This window comes from Marmota marmota, unplaced genomic scaffold (assembly GCF_001458135.2).
Source record: "Marmota marmota marmota unplaced genomic scaffold, marMar, whole genome shotgun sequence".
Taxonomy (NCBI): domain Eukaryota; kingdom Metazoa; phylum Chordata; class Mammalia; order Rodentia; family Sciuridae; genus Marmota; species Marmota marmota.
This window is the reverse complement of record NW_025999900.1, coordinates 29295632-29319635: the sequence shown is the minus strand read 5'-3', so window position 1 is coordinate 29319635 and position 24004 is coordinate 29295632. Positions and strand designations below refer to the sequence as shown.

Sequence of the window (24004 nt, the reverse complement as noted above, 5' to 3'; positions counted from 1 at the left end):
TTTGGGGCAATAGGGTCATCTGTTGGCTTGGGAGGTAGTTATGGCAAGCAGAGCATGGCATTTGGAAATAATGGCATCAGACAAAGACATTATTTTACAACATAGATACATTTTATCCACAATGCAGAATGGATTAAAAATGCTTTTTGGACAGGTGCACGGAACATGGTGACTCAGTATTCCAGGAGTATGTCACTTGATTTGTTTTTTAACTTGATTCTAAAGGAGGAGGGTTTTTTTTTTTTTTTTTTGTAAGCTTAGGTATAGGTTAAATAATGTACTAATCAGAAAAGCAATTGTAATCTTCTTTTCTCTTCTCTTTACCCCAGCACTTCCCACTCAGGTTTCCAGGTTTACATTTGGTTTTTCCTTTTATGTAGTTGTTGATTTAATTTTATTTGTGAGTAGGTATATTTTCTCTGTGGTGTTCTGTGCTTACAGAACAAATAGCACCAACAGGATGTGTATTTAAAAAGAGACTTCGTGTAAGTAATTGACTCGTGATTATGGAGCTGGCAAGTCTAAATATATAGGGTGGGTTGGCATGCTGAAGATCAAGGAAGAGCTAATGCTGCATTCTGCAGGCTGCCTGATGGCAGAATTTCCTGTTGTTTTGGGAATATTAGCCTTGTGTTCTAATCAGCTCTTCAAGGGATTGGATGAGACTCACATAATGGTGAGCAATCTGCTTTATTCAAAATCCATTGATTTATAAGTTAGTCTTATCTAAAAACACCAACACAGAAATATCCAGAATACTGTTTGACCACAGATTTGGGCACCATGGCTCAGCCAAGTGGACACAAAAGTAACCATCAAAATTGTGTTCTACTTCAATGCCATATTTTAAAATGATGAAGCCAATCTGGAGCAGTGCATCACTATGATGGTGAAGCAGCTGTAAGCCAGGCTATATGAAGAACAGCTGAAGGAACCTGTAATGTTCAGAAATTCTGCATCACATTGTCCATATGCAGTAGCAGTGTGAGCTGAACCACTGCTTTTTACTTATAACAGAGGAGTAATATGAATTACAGAGATTTCATAGGTTTTTGATCTAAAATTGCATTGATTTCATTTAAAGGCCTTTATCAATAGATAAGTGTATAATTTTCTAAACCTGTAATGTTTTTATTTTGCCACTTATAAGATATAGGATTTAAGATATTTTTTTTTATCCATGGTGATTTCTGGAAAATAACTTTCATGTTGAATACTAGGTATAAAATCATCACCATTTTACATAGGTTATTGACCTGAGATGTATTCTATATCTGAACTATCAAATATCACTCCTAGTTGTAGCAATCTAGGGTTTTGCTGTTAAACATTTACCTTGACCTTTATGGTGCTCACATTCTATGACAGAGTCCCTTGGAAAGAAGACAGACGGCAAGCAGGGGAGCCATGATGGATCTCTGGGACATTCCCATCTCATTTAGATGGCAGGACGAAGAGCCCAGGAGAATGGAGTGAAAAAGCCACTATCTACCCAAAAGAGAAATCAGGAAGTTGTGAAGTCATCAAAGGCAAGAGAAAAAAAGTGACTCAGCCTTTCAAATCCTTTTTAAACAACTGTTCATCTTCAGGAATATCTATGGAGAAAGGTCAGATATCTAAAATGACATTTTAATTTGCTAATCAGGCGATGGTTTGCATCCTTTAGATTCAGTGAAGTGGCAGACAGAATCATATTCAGGGGAGCTGAATCAGAAAAGCAGGGGACTTCAGAAAAGGCAAGGCAGGAGAGCTGAGAAGTGGTCAATCAACCAGAGAGCAGACAAGGTAGATTTAACCTGTGATGTATGAAAGTCCTTAGTGGATGACCATAGCTAGCACTCAATAAATACTAAACACTATTGTTGATAAGTGAGTTGCAATGTTAATAACTTGGATTACATCATATAATTTATCAACAATGGGATGTCACTGAGTGTGAGAGTTACAGAATTTCCACTGGAACTCTTATATTCAGATCTATAAGTAGCAAGTTTGTAAATGAATATAAATTAACAATATTTAATTCAAGAATAAAAGAAATGAAATTTAAAACAAAATTTAGGTAGCATTTTGACTGATTAAAGTTTGTATTTTTTTAGGTAGTATAGTATTCAAGGTTGATAAATACTTAAGGAAATAAATCTTGAGTTTATAGGAATATAATATTTCTGAAAAGTAAGCTTATATGCATCCAAAGTCTTTAAAATGTGTTTGAATATAGTTGTTTGGGGAATTTTTTTTTCTGAATCTCAGTGAAGGATATTTAATGAGAGAGAAATTATGAAGTTACAGTAACACAAAATTCTGACATTTAAAAAAGAAACTAGAAATATATACAATTCTGTTTAACATTTGATGTGAGACTGTTACTATAAAATTGGTGAAACACCCATCTCTTCAGACATTGGATACTTTCAGCTAATTGCTCTAAGACCTGATACTCCATTCTAGCTCCTCAACCACCCCGAGTTTCCTGCAGGTGGGAACACGGATGCTCACCTTTTTAGTCGGGTGAGCTTGTGAGAACACAGACACTTAAGTGGCAGTGTCCAGATTCATTTTGCTTTTTTCCTTTATTTTCTGAAATATTTCTAGATAGATTATTTTTCAAAGAATTGAATGGTTTGATACCTGCTTTCCCCACTAGCCCTCACTCCCTTTTAGATCTACCTTTGAGTTACAACTCCATCCCTCAAGACTGATTTTTTTAAAATATCAGCTACATAATATCTTACATTTAGCACTCTCCAATTTTTGAAATAGTTTATTTTTTCATTTGAGCTTTCGAGTAATTTTATGCATAATTAAAATTTTGAGAACTTCAAATTCATGGACAGCATTCCCTGTGTGGTAATGATGCTTTGCTTTAAAAAGTTTTCTTCACGTCTGTGAGCATAATCAAATGTGGCATGGTGAGCAGCAGAAGTCTGCAAAGTGTGAGTAGGTAGAGTGACCCATGGATTTGCCTCTGCCCTTTAAACGCCTTTGGGGGATGCACCACCAGCCCAGCTGTCTCTGCACTTGCTGCCTCTTACATATGGCCCAGAGCAGGCTTTCTGCAGCAGTATCTTTGAGAGAGGTGTGAAAAGACTTTGCTCTGAGTCCAGGAGAGTGGGCTGTTCGAATCCTCCTGGAGACAAAAGAAAGAATTGGTTCCAGTGCCTTTTTCAATCCTAACAGCTTTCAGATGACACATTGAGAGTCATTTATACAGACTTGAATATACCCAAAGTGTTCCTTGCCAAACCTTCCCACAGTCTACATGAGCCAATGCAGATCACTTTATTTTAAAAGGTTACATGTTATATAAAACCCACACAACTAACTGTCTTAGATTTTTCTCTACCCCATTGGACTTCTGCGGGATTCCCTCTATATTTTTCATACTCAACTATAGACTAACTGATGTATTGTCACCTCTAAAGCAATATTAATTTTAGTAAGATACCTTCCCAAGGTACTACTCATTGGAAGCCCTGCTCAGTTCATCAATAAGACTGACTGCTTAGTAGCCACTGCCCCAGCCAGTTGACGAACTAACAGTAAATTCCAGAGACAAGATTCTTGGGAGTTTATTTTTCTTTCAACCAGTAAAGCAAACCAATACACGGTGCAACTTGTGCCCCAAAAGTGTTGCCTTCTTCTGGGTTATACACTTTTGGAGTCATGGTTGAATCTCTCTTTTGACCTATGGGTCAACTGTATTGAAACTCCTGCTTCAGGTGAATGCTTCTGCAAAATGTTTTTCTAGTAATTCAACTCAGCAACTTGAAAGTAAGGCTGCCTTATAAATTTTGAAAGATGAGTACTCCTTCCATTCAGCATGTTATGGCAGCAAAAGGCCCATCAAACATATGCAGTGACAATATTGCAGTGGGGAGAGATTACCAGCTATATACAGACTCAATGTCCCACCCTCATAAAAACCCTTGTCTCCTTTTTCATGAAGTTTTATCAAAAGTTGGAAAAATATGTTTTATTTCTAGTTATTTATTACCATGGTTATTATATTAATTTTACAAGATACCTTTCATTCTGCTGTGTTTAAAATCTTATGGTGTTTTCTGTTGTTGTTGTTGTTGATCTTTTCAATTAACTAGATATTAAATATATTTTTTAAATGAGATTTACATAGATCATATTTTAGAAACGATGGATTAATTCCCTAGAGTACTACAGCCCTGACCTATTTTATGAACAGATTTTCAAGAAACAGTAACAAGGAGAAATAGGGACAAACCCTTCAGTCATGGGCATTTGACCGTTCATTATTTTAAACTTCTTTTATGTTTCTTTGTCTTATAATATCTATTTTTTTACTCTTCTTTGATTATGCCTATATAATTTTCATTAATATAAATTCTTGGGTTCAAACAATTCCAGGTTCAATTATTATTATATAATTTCAGGCCTGAAATCCCATGCTTCATATCTGCAAATAGAATTAAATGTAATTTCTCCATCTTGAAAAAATATAGTGAAACCAGGTCTTTATAAATATAAATATTTTTTAAAAAAGAAATTGTAGATAAATATATTCATAATGTTTATTCATAAGAGTATAAGTTTATATTTTGAAGGACATTATTTAAATTTTATAAGATTAAAAGCCAAATTTTATTTATAAATTAAGAGTATAAGTTCACTTACATATATGTGTGTGTTGTGCATATTTTTTCCTTGATTTTTTAAATGCACAGTTAGCAAAATATGTATACATACTCAATTTTTAGATTTCATGTTTGAGTCTGCTACTAAGTGCAATGAGCAATTTTTCAAATCAGTTTTTATATTACTTATTTGCTGGAAATGAAAACAACATGAAATTATACTTTAATAGTGGATTGCCAATGCAATTATAAGTTATTTTCCCCAACCATCTCTATTTTTGGTAGATGATTAGTGCCCCGTGGGATCCAGAGACTTCTCTGATCGAGAGCTGTTTGTTTTCTGCATGCTGCAATTATATATTACACATACACCAATGATGAGTAGCCTCATGTGTTGGGATAAATATGTTATTATAAGTTCAAATGCTTAGATACTTTTTCGATGTTTATTTGAGCTGAGCAAAACATAGTGGTTTGAGTTCACAGGGGGCTTACATAAACCTTTTGGGGGAGAATTTCAGCTCACAGGGGTTTGTAAGCAGATGGCATATGCAAGCAATCACACTTTTCCTTGGTGGGAGGAATGGCATTCTCAGGGTAATAAAATAAGAGAGGGAGGTGCTGTGACAAGTCTGTTCTCAGAGTCTCTGCTTGGGCTTTCCCCACAAGGCAGAGACACTAAGTATATGTTCAAAGAATGATACAGAATCAGAACACAGTGAAGTGCTTCTTTCAAAACCCACAGACTGGCTCACTCCCAATCTCCCTCTAGGATCACTGGGACCAAGTTGAGCCATCCCAGTGTTAACGGAGGTGAGGCTTTGCAGAAATTTGACAGGACTATGTTCTGGAGTACTAGAACCAATCACTGGTCCTCATAGTGTGTCACCCATGGAGCTATGGGAAACAAATAATGTCAAAATGGAAATCAAAGGCCACTTTTATAATAGTTGTGCCAGCACCCAATTCCCCCAATGTACAGAACTGGAAATCTGAGTTGCAATGCATATGAGGAAAGCCCTCCTCCTTCCAGACAGCTCTATTCATTCTCCACCTGAATCTTGGCAGGACCATCCTGCCTGGTTTTATAAGAATTCAAAGCAATGGCCAGTAAACTAAGGTGAAAAGAGAAAAAGAAGAGGAGGAATCTGGCCCCAAGGAAAGCCTCCTATCTGTTTAGTGAATGCACAAAGCTGGGGGGGGGGTGAAGAATGAAGCAGGGACAAAAGACAGGATAAAAAGGAGAAATGAGAGGAGAGAAGGAGAGGAAAGAAGAGGGAGAAGGAAAGGGAGAAAGGTGATGGGACCCGAAGTGAAGGAAGAACAGAGATGGGAAACTGTGCAGGCTCCTTGCCACTCAGTGCCCCACTCTCTACACAATGAGACTGCAGCTAAGCCTCCTCTCTGAGAGGGGAATTGTGGAAAGAGTGGATACAGAGTTGATCAGAGGAAAAAAGGAAAAAATTCTGACCCCTCCTTCCCACCCAACTATTGTGTTTTATAATCACCAGAGATTTGTCTAACCAGATTCCAGGCCATTCATTCCAGAAAATGTTGAAATTATAATAGATGTTTGCAGAGCAAAACTGGCATTCAGATGTGTCCTGGGACAGCTCTGGGATTTGATCTTTGGAAACACACAAACAGACAAAAGTTGTCTCCTGTCATTCTGGCTGAACAAGAAATAAACTTGCCTTCATGGCTTAAAGGTCAGGGGAGACAAGTGAGAAGACTTCACACTCACTGAAATGTATATTTCAAAGGAATTCTTCTCCATCTGTGTGAACATGGATCTGCAGAACGCAGATTATGGTAAACACATAACAGAGGGCATTGCTGATGTTCAAAGAATATTTAGACCAAATTTATTTTATATACATGAAAACAACCCTTGAAATATAATCAAGTAACTCCCCCTCACCTGCAGGGGACACATTCCAAGACCCCTAATAGACAATTGAAACCACTGAGGGTCACAAATCCTATAATTTAATGCCTTTATCATCTTTTAAAAAAAAAATCATTGGTGCTGGATATTGAATTCAGGGCCTTGCACAAGCTAAGCACACACCCCACCACTGAATTACATCCCACCACCCCTGTAATTATGTAATTATTACACACTATGGCAATAACTTTTGCAGTTTTAGGTGCAACAACAACACTAGCATGAAGTTTTTTTCCTCCTTCACAATTTCATTCTTACTGTAGACCTTAGCACCCTCAGCATGCAGTTATTATCTTTCTTCATTGAGTCAAGAACTTTCACCCTTTGGCTTAAAAAAAAAAAACTGCCTTGTGGCTGGGTATAGTGGCACATGCCTATAATCCCAGCAGCTCAGGAGGCTGAGACAGAAAGATCTCCCACCTCAGCAAAAGCAAGGTGCTAAGCAACTCAGTGAGACCCTGTCTATAAAATACAAAATAGGGCTGGAGATGTGGTTCAGTGGTTGTGCGCCCCTGAGTTCAATCCCCAGGACAAAAAAAAAAAAAAAAAAAAAAAACTGCCTTGTGGAATATCTTTGGCATATTCAATGGCCAGCATGGGTACTCTTGTGCATAGAGGTCAGAATGAAATAAAATAAGAGCTACACAATTACAAGTACTGTGACACTTGGTCTGATTACTGAGACTAATTGACTAACAGATAAGCAGTGTGGATACATTGGAAGAAGGGATGCTTTTTAGGGGTGTGGTGAACTGGGATGATACAAGATTTCATCATCCTATTTAAATGCTTGCTATTTAAAACTTTAAATTTTCCTGTGTCATATCATTTTCAAATGGCTATTACACCAAAACCCTGAACTTAAATGATTCTAATCTTTAATATCTAGTTCATTCAAAGAAAGACACAGACATAACAAGTGACAATGCTGCTCCTAGTTGACGTTTCATCACTTCACTAGTATCCAGTTTACCTGACAATAAATCTTGTGGGTGCAAGTTACGATATAAGTGAAGGCACCAACATGCTGAATCTTGAAAATGTGAAAGAGATAGCCATTAAATCAATTGAATATTTCTTGGAACTCACTTTGAAAAAGGGTAATACCAATTCCAGTCATGGATGTCAACTACTTATCATTTATGTCTAATTCCCATCCTATAAAATAGTGAAAGGCATATGTTTAAATGTGAAGAATGTATCTGATAGTGACCTAAAGCAATATTCAGATATACTACCCACACACTGTGTTGTTCATACACTGTGAACATACTAAAGAGTGGAAGGATGGAAGGAAGAAAAGAGGGAGGGAGGAAGAAAGGCCTCCTATAATAAATTAGTGTGGGATATAGGGCATTACAGGAAAATATAATTTCCATATTTATTTTTTTCACTTAGAACACATGGAACAAAGAAAGGCCTATAGAGAGGAATTAATAAAATCAGATGAATCTTAGCTAACAATAATAAAATATAGAGTTTAATTTATAGTAATGTACCAAATTTAATTTACTAGTTGTAACAGTTGTATAATAGTAATGAAAGTTGTTAAAAATATAGGAAAATGGATGTGGGGTATATGGGAAATCTGTACTACTTTTGCAAATTTTCTATAAATCTAAGACTATTCTAAAAATAAACACTTATTTAAATACTAAAAAAATAAAAGAAACTTGCTAATATATGCATATTTAAATTTTTGGCTTACATTCTTAAATGGTTCTTAGCACAAATAATAAAGCTTCAATGGATGATAGATATTATTATTATTACTATTATGAGCAAATGTGCAATATACACTCAGTTAAACATTTAAGAGTTTAATATAATGAAAGGAAATCTTAGAAATGTGGATTTAGTGAGTTTGGTGGTTGACCTGGATAAAGATAAGAGATGTTGTAGATTCTGAGACTATTTGGAAAATTTACACTTCTCTCTATGTTTGTAATAATAAAAATAAACTTACCTACCTCACAGGGTTCTGTGAGAAGTGAATCTGAGGTGCTTAAAACAACCCTTGGAATCAGAAAGAGTTCAATAAGAATTAATTATTATCATTATTTTTATTATCATTGCATTATTATTATATTGAGCCTTGTTGAAGGACTGAATGAGGATAGAATTGGCAAAATAGAGGGTAAACAGCAATTTGAAGGAGAAAATGATCAATTAAGACAAAATTTTTTAGTGGAAATCTGGCAACAGAGATTAGAAAATGTTATGCAGAAGTGATCATTTGAATCATGTGAATAAGTGAGGTCTCTGAGCTGGTAGAGAAAGAAAAGAAGAGAGACAAAATCTTATCCCTGAAATAAAACTTCAGTTAAATTCTAGAAAAAGGTACAGAAATTCATGAAGAATAAAGAAGAAACAGTCGGGTTATTGTAGTCACAGGAGGTAAGAGAATTAGAACTTATACAAAGAAAGGTAGTGTCAGTCATTTTGAACACCTCAGAAGATATCAAGTAAAATAAGGTCTAAAAAAAGCAAGAATCACTCATAACCCAAAACAAGTAATTTAGAATAGCATAATGGAAGAAGAAACCAAAGAAGAATGTTTTATTCATTATGCATACAACTTTTGTTCCTTCCACTCCTTGAGTATAATGCTCCAGGGCAGATTTTTGTCTGATTTGTTCATTGATGTATGCCAGTACCTTGCACACAGTCGGCATTTGATAATATGTGCTGAATCAATAAATAAAATAATTCTTGAACCTGGGCAATAACTTTAATTAGTCTATTGTAACCCATTCATTATATTATGAAGAAAGTATTTTTTCAAAACTTACAATATTAATTTTTACTGAGAAAAAAATTAGGAACTAGGACTAAAGAATTTCAAACTGAGTAAGTGCTTTCAGTGCTTACTGAAACTAAAGTATCCCTAAAGTATACTTTAGTTTTGCTTGTATTTTGGAAATTATACAAATAGAATCATATTGTATATATTTTGTGAGAATGTGACCATCTTCAATGTTTTGTTTTGTTTTTTTAAAAAAGGAACAAAGTTAGAATGATGATTGCTATGGTTTGAATATGAAGTGTCCCCCAAAGGTTCATGTGTTGAAGCCTTGGTCCCCAATACAGAAATGTTCAGAGATGAAGCTTCTGGGATGTGATTGGACCCTGGGCGTCTGACTTCATCAATGGATTAATTTGTTGATATAGATGGTAGAAACTGTAGGAAGTGGGAAAGAGTGAAGGGAATGATCCTTGGGGATATGACCTTGGGTACTCTCTTTTGTTCCTGACCTCTTCCTCTCTCCCTCTCTCACTTTCTGTTTGTTGACCCCCACGTACATGACTCTCCTCCATCCTGCCTTTCTGCCATGATGGACTGTTTTGCCCCAGCCAAGAAACAATGGATCCAGCCAGTGATGGATGTATCTGATAGTGCAGATACATCTGAAACCATGATCCAAAATAAAACTTCCCTCCTTGAAATTATTTTTCTCAGGTGATTTTTGTCACAGTGGAGAAAAGCTGACTAATACTACTTCATAAAAGTCACAATTAAATAAATGATAAATAACAAGAATAATGCAAAAACAAAAGATTAACAAAAATATATATCAGGGTTCATAATATGTATAGATGGACGAAAAACTTCTTTTAAAGGACCAAATATTCCACTTGACTAAACAAAAAAGAAAAATCTATAAATGTTGTTTTCTAAATAAATGTTTAAAATTACACAGAGTGATTCTGAATAAATGAAAATTTAAAAACATATCAGGCTAATAAAAATAATGAAGAAATGTGCCTGAAAATAATTTTTCAGTAAGTGTCCTGGCATTATATATTTGGCATATTCAAAGGATAGTTTGAAGACAGTTTAATAAAGGAATAATTTATAAATAGTGGAAAGGGAGTAGTATAACTAGTACTAGTTATAGTAGGAAATCATTATTGCCTCCTAATGGATAATAGGAGGGAATTATACAGGAACTCAGAGGCTACAAGGATAGGTGCATTTGACAGGAGCTGTGACCTTCAGTCAGACCTGCAATTACAGAACAACTCTACAAGCACGGAGCCTGTGCAATAGGGAACTCAGTTCAGTTTACTCTCTATTTCCTGCAGGGCTTTTCCTTAGTCCAAAAAAAAAGTAAACACCTTTCTATGGCCCGTACAAATGAGCAACCAGAAACAGAATAGAATAGTAAAGGGTAGAGAGCAGATCTGGAAGCTTAAGATTTACAGCACAAATACTCGTAAGAGATAAAACAGAATTCCACTTACAATCATTAAATGGAGAAAAGGAGGGAGAATTACCTTCTAAGGTTAAAATTTTTAAAGATAACACAGACAGGAGCTTTTATGCATCAGTAAATGTGTCATTGAAATATATAAATCAAAACACCACAGCAATATGAAAATAATTTGGTAAAACTCTGATTATGGGGTGACACAGCTTAAAGTTTGACATGACCACAACTGAAAGAACAATTTATAAATGTTCTCAGAAAACATATATACAGAGAGAACTCTACACCAAATTGAAAAGCAAAATTGTTTTCTAAAGATTCAGAGAAAAATTTACCCACTAGGAAATAAAATAAGCTTCAATGATTTCCAAAAGATAGAACATTTATAGAACACATTCTCTTGCCACAATTCAATAACAAGTAGAACTTAGTAAGCACTAATTTTATATTCTAATTTAATTCATATACTACAGTAAAAAAAAATGTTATCTTCATTTCAAAAATAAATTCTAAAACTAAGGGGAAAATATACCAAATTTTACAATACTGTGAAGAAAATCAGACATATATATATACTTAACAGAAGAATGAAGTAATAAAGATTAGGGGGAAAATGATAGTGCCAGATTGTTTATATGTATGTATATATAAATGTGTATGTATATATTCTTACATATATTACAGAGTTTATATATATGCATATATTATTTTCTAGAAAGATGAAACAGAAAAATCAATTTTTTAAAATGGAATTTCTCTAAGTAAAGATATAACAATTTATTGTTCAAATTGAAAAACCCACTTGGTACAAGGCCAAAAAAAAAAAAGGAGAGTTATCAGCCAAGAAATCTTGCAAAAATGTTCTATTTCAAAGACTGCTAACCTTAATCACAAGTCTAATGCTATAAAAACCGAATCATAATCATAAAGATGTCTAACATTTAAACAAAATAAGAACAATCTAACTTGGATGACACTTTAAAAGTTCCCTCCTAGTTGAGCTCGGTGGCACATGCTTATAATCCCAGTGACTCAGGAGGCCGAGGCTATAGAATGACAAATTCAAGGCCAGCCTGGGGAATTTAGCAAGACCCTGTCTCAAGATAAAAAAAAAAAAAAATTAAAGGAGTGGAGTTGTAGCTCAGTGGTAGAACTCCCCTGTGTGCAAATAAATAGAAAGAACCTGGAAGGATATATACATGCAGTGAACATGGTTACCTGAAGGAGGTTGTCAAAGCTTCATGATGACTCAGACTGTTGAGTTGAAGAATATTCACAGCCTCATCTAAAACAATAGTTACAGGCACTCATGCTCAGCGATCAACCAACCTAATTATGCACACATGAAATGTACAAGCACCTGCATTCAAGCCAGGGTAACTTTCTCTGAGGCAATCTTCCTGCATAGACCAATTAACAAGAGAATATCATTTAAAGATCACAGCATTTCTCCAGCCATGATGCTTAGCTTAAGTTCGTTGGAGTACTTTCATGGATACACAAATGTCTCTAAAATTTTTGAAAATTTTGTTGCAACATTTTTTTTTTTTGCAGTGTCCATGCATTTGTGGTTCAATCAGCACTAGCAATTGTTCTTGATTCCCTGTGGCTCCTTAACACAGCCCACTGAGTTGAGAGAGTTGTTATTTCTGAGTACCTGCAGTTCACATAGCTACCTAGAAAGTGATATATGTAAACAATCATGTCTTATTCACTTGGAATCCATTCATAAAAAAAGCATCCACCTGCTACATGTGGCTTTTAAGATTTTGATTTTCAGTTTTGCTATCAATGTTTATAGCATTATTGATCTATGGTCTCAATCTCTGATCTATAAATTACTTAAAGATATATTATAGTAAGAACACGGTTTTCAACTCCTTCTCCAAAAGAGATTAACATAAGTTACTAACAAGTAACCCTATTTGTGAAAATGTAGTAAATTCCTATCTTTATAATAAATCATTTTCTTTGATTCTTATAACTCCCTATTTTCTCTAATTCTACAAAAGATTTTTTATCTATTTTTTTCCTGACAGGAGTCGATCAAATAATACTATTATTTATTTTCAAAAGATAGTCTAAAATATATTTTAAAACTAATCAGGGTTTCCATAAAGAGCTAAAACTTTAACATGTCTATATTTGATTACTTCAAGGTTGACAGTGTCCATAAACTTTCTGACAGTGTCAGAAAATCTTATCAAACTCCAGCTACTACCAAGAAATCTCCACAAAAACCCTAAAATAATTTTTACTGAAGTTTTCAGATTGATCCAATGATAGCTGTTGCTTACTGAATTACGCAAAATAACTTTAAGGAGTAAAACGGAGCAAGCAAACCATGTATATCCCAGAATTGAGCAGATTATTTTAATTGTCTTCTCAATCTTAGAAAAGGATAGATTACAGATGAATTGTTACATTAAGTTTTACACACACACACACACACACACACACACAAAATCCACTTCTGGCTACTTTCCTATTTTCTTTGGGCCAAATGGTTTTAAATTGCCATTAAAAATCAGGAAAAGAATAATAAGAATGAAAATCTAAATCTAAACCCAGACCTGTGAAATTAGGCTCACTGTCTATTGAATACACCCTACACCTGTTACATTTTGCCACTGGAATGGGATAAGCATTGTAACTAAATGGATTATGCTGCATTTTACTAGAAACAAATTACCCAATACTACCATTTATGAGTTAAGATTTCCTGTAAGAAAATAGTGCAGGAAAAAGGAGGGATTATTTCATATCTTTGAAGGGTGTTTTATCACACTGTGCAATTGCATGCAATTTAACACCTAAACTGCTTAAAGTGCAAATGATATCAACTAGTCCACCCTAAGGGCCTGGTAATGGTCCTGCCGTTTGTGCTGCTAGAGCTGGTTTTGTCAGCACTTCCATTATAAGCCTGGTCTTTCAGGACTTTTTTTCCACTCAACCATGAAAATTTGCTGTAGTTTACAACTTGGCATAGAAGGTTTTAGCTTAACAGCGCCTATTTTTCTTCCAGCTATTTTGTCCCAAAAGAAATCAGCTGGCTACCTCTCTGGCTTATAAAAGAAAGGAGGAAAAAAAGAAAATTTATGCTATAAATAGAAAATAAGTTTCAAATTAATAGAGAATTCATCAAGAGTTTTATCTAAACTCATTGGTACTAAGGTAGTTTTGACTCTGTAGTTCAGTCTCCACAAGAGGCTCCTAAAATATTTGGGAAATAGTAAACATTTCTTTTCAAAGAGACTCTGGTTTGATGTGTCCATATATGCTGGAAGCTCAGATTTGACTTATGATATTTATGATGGTGCAAAAGTGATGTGTATTCAGTGGAAGCCATATTTCAAATTTGGAACTCTTTCCCCCAGCTAATGATATGTGGTAAGTAAGATACTTCTTCAGGATGCTGGGCAGTGGCACTGAGCCATAGCTTCCACTCAGCTACGTGAGCACTCATAACGGTGAACAACTGATGCTCTTGATGCTCTGCAGTGTTTTGTGTTATTGTTGCTGTTGTTGTTGTTGGATATGGTCTTTTATGTTTCTTCATCCCATCAAGACTACAAAACAGACTCATCTGTGTTTCCTGCTTCTGGTGATAAGACAAAGAAGAAGGACTTACTCTTGAGTTGAAACTCAATAACTGCCCAGCATGAAGATGGCAGTAATGACCGTCACACATGACTTAGGACTTTTGAAATCAATGATATCAATCATACTAAAATATAAGAAATAAATCACTAATGCAGTGAAATCAAACACATCATTCAAATCCATTGCCATAATAAAGAAAAAAGCTGGACCCACCCATGATATGAAAAAATTCCTCATGATATGGATGAAAGAGCATATACAGAAAGAATTACATACTGCTTGGCCTTCTGATAAAGCAGACTAAGCCAAGAGGTCTTTCAGATATGCCAAAAGAGCTCATTGATGATCCTATGTATATGCAAATGTTTACACCAAGTCATCCATGGTTACAACACTTCAAAAACCATCATAACTTTTATAAGGTGAAGGTCATCACTGAGACAGTAGATGTCAACACTGAGGCACAGAAGGACTGAATAGGATAATTGTTGGTGAGAAATACTTCTGGAATCAAATTTACTGTCAATGAAACAAGCTTGTATTTATCAACATTACAAGACACCAGGACTCAAGACTGTCAAAGACTATGCAATACTGCTTTTAGGTGGCAATGTTGCAGGCTTCTAATTAAAGCCTTTTCTAATCTGCCACTTGGAGAACCCCAGAGCATTCAAAAATGTGAGCATGCCTGTACTTCCTGTTTGTTATTGCCATGACAAGAAACCCTGCATACCATCAGTGTTCTTTAAAGATGGGTTTTTGAACCATTTATTCCACAGGCAAGAGAATATTTGGGCAAAACCAGATCTATTAAAGATTCTGGTGATTTTTTTAAGTGCCCAGAGCATACAATACTTATAGGTGAAAAGCCTCTGATATATCAGTTATGTATTGGCCCTCTCATTCAAACAATGGACAAAGGTCCAATCACCTCATTCAACCACATTGAAAGGGTGATGTAATTATTGAAAGTAACCAAGCAGACTAAGAATTCTGGAAAGATTTAACATACTGAATGGTATCTAAATTGCTACATCTTGAGAAGTCACACAGCAACGCATGGAAGAAATGCATTTAGAAGAAAGTTTTGAAGATGCGTGTGCTCATATTCAAAGGTTTTAACAAAGATGTTGCTTTTGATTAAAGAATAAATAAGAAGATAGTAATGCTACAATTGGACATAGATGAGGAGGATATTCAGACCTGATTGGCATTGAGACTGAACAGCTTTCCAGGGAAGAGCCCATCAAGTTGGAGAAAAGAAGGAAAAAGAAGAAAAACAAATTGAGGCAGAGTAAAAACATACATCCAAGAAACCAAGAAAGTTCATAACAAAGAACCTGGTGTCAGTATTTACAACTATAGACTCGGAAGAAATGGGCATAAACGACGAGAGACAGAAAAACTAGAGGCCAAGGTAGGATACTCTTGGTTTCTATAGAGATATATGTAATATAAACAAGAAACAAAGGAAACTGTACAGTCAAAATGTGGTATCTTGCTGAAGAATACTAGGCCTGCTACATCATCCACAAGTGCCTTCAGCAAGCTATTTCCAAGCCTCCTAGAAGAGAGAGATTGCTGACCTAGAAGATGACTGACTGCTGCTGTGGCATCCCCATAGTTGGCAATTACTTTTACTTCAACACTTCAAACATTCCTCAGGCTCAGGGTGCTTTCCGCTATGTATGTTAATGGTGAGCACACATAACCATTCTGTTTTCACTTTCAGTACAGCGCTCAATAAGTTTCATGCAATGGTCAATATTTCATTATAAAATGGGCTTGTGTTTGGATGATTTTGCCTAACTGAAGGCTCATCTAAGTGTTCTGATCATGTTTCAGGCAGGCTAGACTAAGCTATGTTGTTCAGTAGGTTAAGTTATGAAATACATTTTTGACTTTTTATATTTTCACCTTACAGTGGAGATTTACCAGTACATCACACATTGTAAGCCAAGGAGCATCTGGAAAATGGAGAAATCAGGAAATGCTTGAAAGAATGGTCAGATGAATTTATGGACAGGAGCAGAAGACATTGTACATCCCTCTGGTTATTTCCTACCTTGGACCATAGATAAATATGCGAGAAAGCACTTGTAGATCTAGTGCTCTTCTTGTGTAGATGTGTCAACATTTATGACTTTCCTATTCCTCTGTGGACAAGCAATGATTTTCATCTATAATATTTAGTTTGCATACATAAAAAATATCCCTTGTTCATTGTTTTAAGCTCACAACCTAAAATGCAACTGTACATGAAGTGTCCCAACTTTGTGGCTACAGATGAGGGAATATCACAACCCTGGTGTTTTCACCTTCATGTGTCAGTTCACTTCATGTCTCCTTGAGGACTTGATTCCTTTTATTATTCTCATTCTTGCCAGTATTCCAAACCCTCTTTTGTGGCTCTATCCTTTATATTTACAAAATAAACTTCACTTTGAAAGCAAATTAAAAATCTTCCCTGAATCCTCTGTAGTCTTTTTTTTTCACTTAATTTTTAAGAAATTTTACTGGTGCATTATAATTATACATATTGGTGGAATTTGTTGTGACATATTCATACATGCACAGCATAAGATGGAAGAGAGGAGGAGAGGGAAAGGGGAGGTACTGGGGAATGAAATTAATCCTCTACCATTGTAAAAAAAATTACATTTATTTCTAATACTGTATACAAAAATACTTATATATGTACTGTATTCAGAACTGTAAGCATACAGTGAAGTAGGAAATCTAAGTTCTTCATTTTGTTTCAAATGGGTGCTAATTCTTCCCAGACCATTAGGCAGAAAAGCTGTACTTTTCTTATGGATTTGAAATCCTACTTATCTATTTACTTAGACCAATCATCATATACTTCATATGTATTTGGAGTAATACACACATGAATGCATATATCATGTATATAGGTATATATGTGTAGGTATATATGTAAACACATAGATTTATATATTTATTTTAATATATTATGTCATTCTATCAAAATTTATTCCTGTTTATTTCATAGTTTTGATGTAATGTGGTTGGGATTTTTGCTCTTGCTCTAATGAATTTTTACCGATATAAATAAAGTTTCCTTCAACTTCATAGAAATTGTTTTTTGAAATCTGTCACATATTTTAAGTAAATTTCTTTCATATCAACTGAAAAAAATAGTATATTTTATTATTCCTTGATAATTATCCCATTTTTTAAATTTTAAATCTTATTGAATTCACCTGAACCTCCAGAGATATTAAATACAAGTGATAGTAATGAATATCTTGTCTTGGTACAAACTGAAGAGGAAAGTATTTAATATTCCAGAATTTAATATGATTTCAAATATTTGATATTTTTGACAAATATTTTAAACATTTGAAACGGATACGTTAATTATTCCTATTTTGCCTATGGACAAAATTTATTAAGATTTAATTTATCAGGATTGTCATCAGACAAAATACATCCTGATTTGTAAGGAATAGCTAAATTTTGTCAGGTGCATTTCATATAATCATGTGGGTTTTGCCATATGTTTCCAGGTAAAAATAATAGCCAATGCTTATGTTTTCCTATGTGCCAGGCATAACTGAATATTTCACATTTATGAACTCACTGAGGCATGCCATATCATTGTGGTTGACTTGGAAATGAGGAAGCTAGCCACAAGAGGTCACATGTTTAAGGGGCATAATCAGGATTTCCAGCCAGAAGTCAAGTTCCAGATCCCTAGAACCACTATAAATATTGCCTCATCATATCCATCTATTTCTGGAATTTAGCAATCCTATGATACCTAGAATAAACTATACTTTTTCAATATGAAATAATCTTTTAAGATAGCATGGAATATAATTTTATAGTCTACCTTGTTGATTATATATAAATAATATTTGTTTATAAAGTTTTGTGTGAAAATAAATGTTTGGCATTTTGCTATTTGCAATATTTTACTTCTTCAATAAATTGAAATGGGAAGCTCTATTTTTTCTATGCTCAAAAATAAGTGAAACAATCTAGCACACACTGGTGTTATAGAAATTAAATATAATGCACATATAAAATTATTTTCATCAACAGCCTTTTGTAGTTGTATGTCTTTGATAACATTTTAAATTTCTTCCACAGCTGTTATTCTGTTCAAATTTACTGATGTGTTTTAAACTGTTTTTATATAATACCAGTAATCTATTTATCATAATGATATTCATTTTCACATTTCTAATATTGTAAATCGTGTGTGTGTGTGTGTGTGTGTGTGTGTAGGGATATAATTAATCATTTTATTTTAGCCTTTCATTTCCATCAGCCTGGCCAACTCCTATGCTCATTTTTCAAGACTTCTCTGGGAGGCCTTCTCCAACCTCCCAAAAGAAAACAATGTTTCCCTCCTGTGTGCTTGTGCTACTCATGTGCCCAGCACTAATTCCATTGTAGCATTTATCATGATTACATGTTGCCTCTCCTGTATTTTCAATACACTAACAGCTCCTCCAGGGAAGGAACACCATCATGTTTATTTCTATGTCCAAAACTCATGTATACTTGCCTCAAACCGTGTGAGGCATGGATAAATGAAGGAAGGCTAAAATGTATTTGCCTGGTGCTGCCATTTTTTCAAAGTATTAAAGATCAGATTATTTCAAATGTATTACCTTTACTCAGAAGGTGGTGTTTATAAAGTTGACAACAGGAAGTCTTCAACATAAAATCAATGGCCCATGTAACACCACCTCATTGTTCATGATATAATTAAGAGTTGATTTCTTTATCAGAAAGTGGAAGTTGACATTTCTTTTATTCAGAGACACTCTCCAATTGTGGATGGGACTAACTGTGACACTATTATATTTGAGAAAAATAACTGCTGGAGTTTCATCAAGGAAAAGAGAATAACTGAGACAGATTGGGAAAAAATATTTATTGTTTCTATATTTTAACAGTGCCTCTTTTTTTACTGTCTTATTTTTTCTTTGGGCATTGTTCTAAGTGTTAAGGAAAAACAAGTAAAAGTCCTGCCTGTTCTCAAAGAGCTGTATACCAGCAGAGAACACCTTAAATGGACAATTGGAATGAAATGAGTAAAATGCACTTCAAACAAATAATTTAAAACACCTTGCTGACTATTAATTATGTTCAAGATTTTATGTAATTAGAAATAAAAATAAGATACAGTACCTTCCCACAAGGAACTCATGATATAATAGTGGGACATGCATGGAAGTAGAAAATTAAAATAAAATAGAAATATCCACAATTTCTAAGGTAATACAGAGGAATCAGATAGTGAATCAGCAATGTATCATTCTTTGGGACTAAATACCCGGACTTGTAGACAAAAATTTAATAAATTTGTAACTAGTCATTTAGAAAATGCTGGGAGAAGTTAAAATTATCAACACCGCAGATGAGGTTTAGGAACAAATAGTATGAGAGAATATAATTTTAAAGGACTTTTAATAATGAATGAAAAATAGAGATTGCAAATGATGTAGCAGGCTGGAAACAGTGATTTGGACTGAAAATTATCAAAATCAATAGTGTTCTCTAGTTGCTGAAAATAATTTTAAACCAGTAGGTTCTTATGTAGGGGCTGAATCCACCAAGATATCTAGAACTATAACTTTTATATTAAAACTCTGGGCATGATATCTGGAGCAGTTGCTGCATTTGTAATGGGAAAATACCCTGTCCTAAGTGACTCCAATTTAAGAAGCAAATGTCAGTAGATACATACATTATTTTTGCAGAGAATTTTACATGAGCTTGAAGTAATACTTGATGTATTACCCAAAAATATTCTTTCAGTAAGCAAGAAGGAATTCATGCTCATTTCTTTCTCTATGTTCCTTTCCCAACTTTTATCCGATTATCCCAGCCTTTCTTTTTTTCATTCAACTGAAGATTTTTTTTTCCTTATTGACAGTGTTCTTCCTGTCTTCTAATAAGAAGTTAGGGCTCTGCAAATGAGCTAGTATGCCAGCAGATGACCCAGAGAGAGAAGAGAGCAGGCTACTCACCCTCACCTTACTTTCTTTGCACTGGCTCATACCTAGGAGGAGAACAGCACCCATGGCGGGGTGGGGGGTCAGATTCTCTGGGCCTCAGATTCTTCATATGAAAAATGAACACCTCAAATATGAACATCCTGACAACAGCTAATATATGATCCAGTATCAAATCTCCCAACTCTTATTCTAAACATTAGAAATTGATAGTCCTCCCCTTTACGTACTCCTTTTTCAAAGACTTCCTAAGGGTTATCAAAAAGGAAGGGGCCTACTTTTAGAAGAAACTGATTATGGAAATTAGGACCCATTTTGGTTTTAGAAGAAATGAGAACCTGAAGAAGACTAAGTCCTAACCTATTTGTATATACTCTTCCCTGTACTATATAATTTTAAATTATAGAACCAGGTTAAATGGTTCTAAGCTGGAGTCAGAGCCTGATCTGTTTCCACACATGGAATAAATGAATTTGTTCTTACCAACCTTGAAATAGCTGAATATTATACTCTGATGTTATGGTTTGGATATGAGATGTCCCCCAAAGATTCATTTGCTGAATGCTTGGTTCCCACTGCAGCAATATTCAGAGGTGGGGGGTTGGGAAAGTTATTTCAATGGATTAAAATCCATTGATGGATTCATAATTGAACAGGAGGCAGTAGAAACTATAGGAGGTGGGATCTGCTTAAAGGGAGTGTATCCTTAGGGGTGTGCCCTTGGGTACTATCTTGTCCCATCACTGTCTCCTGCCTCTCTCTTTATTTTTTTTTTCATTCTTTCTTTGCTTCCCAGCCACATGAGATATATAGATTTTCTCCACTACATACTTTGCCATGATATTCTGCCTCACCATAGGCCTAGAAACAGTGGAGCCAATTGATCATGGATTGAAATTTCTGAAACTGTAAGCCAAAATAAACCTGTCCTTCTCTAAGATGTTTTTCTCAGGTATTTTATCATAGCAATGAAAAGCTGACTAATACATGTGCCTTGATTGTGACATGTGCCTCAGGTTTTGGTTACTAATAACAAACTACTTAATGTTTCAAATATTTGCTTGTTTAAATAAGTTAGGTAAGACTTAAGACTACCTCTAGTCATTTTTTTATAGGGTATGAATTCTCATTTTTTCACGTGTATGGATTGCAGGATCACATTGGTTATACATCCATGTGTATACATACAGCAATGCTAGTGTCAGTTAGTTATGATGTCTTTCTTATATCTTATTTTTCTGACATGAAAAAGATGAAATTAGTGTAAGGACATATATATTATTAGACATGGTTCTGCATGTAAACATCACCTACTGTATCTGTTCTGAGAACAGTATTGTTGAGAAAAATTTCATTAAATGATTAATTCAATCAATAAATAGCCATTTATATGGGAATGTGTGTCTGCTGAAAAGAAAGAAGAAAATGGTCATGGTCCATGTGAAGGAGGACCTTAGAATAAGAAAGAAGTATTTTAATTAGCCAAATTATAAATGGAAAAAAGTTTTGGAGGCAGGCCCAAGCTTTCTTCTGTGATGTAAATTAATAAATTTCTGAATCTTTTCAATCAAGTACCTTTTTATTTTGTGATATACCGCAGTGTTTCCTAACACAGCTACATATTAATTCCACTGACAAAACCTTTAAAATATATATCCATGTCAGAATCCCATCTTCAAAAATTCTGTTTCTCCAATAAGAGAGGTAAATAGAGAGCCTACATCCTGGGAACAAATCTTTACTCCTCACACTTCAGATAGAGCCCTAATATCCAGAGTATACAAAGAACTCAAAAAATTAGACAATAAGAGAACAAACAACCCAATCAACAAATGGGCCAAGGACCTGAACAGACACTTCTCAGAGGAGGACATACAATCAATCAACAAATACATAAAAAATGCTCACCATCTCTAGCAGTCAGAGAAATGCAAATCAAAACCACCCTAAGATACCATCTCACTCCAGTTAGATTGGCAGCCATTATGAAGTCAAACAACAACAAGTGCTGGCGAGGATGTGGGGAAAAGGGTACACTTGCACATTGCTGGTGGGACTGCAAATTGGTGCAGCCAATTTGGAAAGCAGTATGGAGATTTCTTGGAAAGCTGGGAATGGAGCCACCATTTGACCCAGCTATTCCCCTTCTCGGTCTATTCCCTAAAGACCTAAAAAGAGCATGCTACAGGGACACTGCAACATCAATGTTCATAGCAGCACAATTCACAATAGCAAGACTGTGGAACCAACCTAGATGCCCTTCAATAGACGAATGGATAAAAAAAAAAATGTGGCATTTATACACAATGGAGTATTACTCTGCATTAAAAAATGACAAAATCATAGAATTTACAGGGAAATGGATGGCATTAGAGCAGATTATGCTAAGTGAAGCTAGCTAATCCCTAAAAAACAAATGCCAAATGTCTTACTTTGATATAAGGAGAGAACTAAGAACAGAGTAGGGACGAAGAGCATGAGAAGAAGATTAACATTAAACAGGGATGAGAGGTGGGAGGGAAAGGGAGAGAGAAGGGAAATTGCATGGAAATGGAAGGAGACCCTCAGGGTTATACAAAAGTACATACAAGAGGAAGTGAGGGGAAAGGGAAAAATAATACAAGGGGGACAAATGAATGTCAGTAGAGGGGGCAGAGAGAGAAGAGGGGAGGGGAGGGGAGGGGAGGGGAGGGGGGATAGTAGAGGATAGGAAAGGCAGCAGAACACAACAGACACTAGTATGGCAATATGTAAATCAATGGATGTGTAACTGATGTGATTCTGCAATCTGTATATGGGGTAAAAATGGGAGTTCATAACCCACTTGAATCAAAGTGTGAAATATGATATATCAAGAACTATGTAATGTTTTGAACAGCCAACAATAAAAAATTTAAAAAAAATAAATAAATAAAAAAGAAGGCCATTAAAGCCAGATTTCAGGAGCTCCCCAAAACAACCTTTCCTCAAATGAACATGACCACTGTAGGGAACCATGGAGTCACAGATACCTTATAACCACAGATGTGAGAGGATGGTTCCTTGCTGGGGCGTGGCTAACTGTGAGGTGTGATCTCATCAAAGTTATTAATACTGTTTTGTAATGTAAACCTATGTGAATAGAGAATTTGCATCAGTAATATTGAAGTTAAAACACTGAAACAAGGTGAAATCCAGAGGAGACTTGAGGCAGATCCTTTGTTCTGTTACACCTAAGTGGAAATTAACAGCTTGCTTCACCCAAATTAAGTTTTAAATTTGAGCTTAGTTTTGATTTAATTTATATTATATTTGCAAGTTTGGTTTGGTTCTTGGGCAACACTTTCATGCATAAGGAATTTAAATTTATTGTTACAGTTGTATGTAATAAAGTAACTTTGAAATAAATAGATTAACAATAATTAAAATAAATAACATTTAATAATTAAAAAAAAATTCTGTTTCTCTTGGTTCCCCCATTAGTCCAGTGGTTTCTAAGCTTAGCAGGCTTCAAAATCAAGTGGGTGTCCAATCCAAAGTAGGGAGGAGAGTAGAATGAATCAGACATTATTACCCTATGTGCATATATGATCACATGGCCGTGTAATTTTACATTGTATCATCTACAACCAGAAGAATGAGAAGTTACATTCCACTTAT

At 34.9% G+C, this 24004-nt stretch overlaps 1 long non-coding RNA gene across 1 annotated transcript in view; it reads left to right on the top strand.

The window, feature by feature from the left end:
- The window catches only part of LOC125615260, a 107079-nt gene extending 90263 nt beyond the window's left edge, over positions 1-16816 (top strand). Inside the window, exons 3-4 of the long non-coding RNA XR_007345834.1 lie at positions 1369-1607; positions 16297-16816. This is a non-coding gene — a long non-coding RNA (uncharacterized LOC125615260). The remainder of the gene's footprint in view (positions 1-1368; positions 1608-16296) is intronic.
- The last annotated feature ends 7188 nt before the right edge of the window (positions 16817-24004 follow it).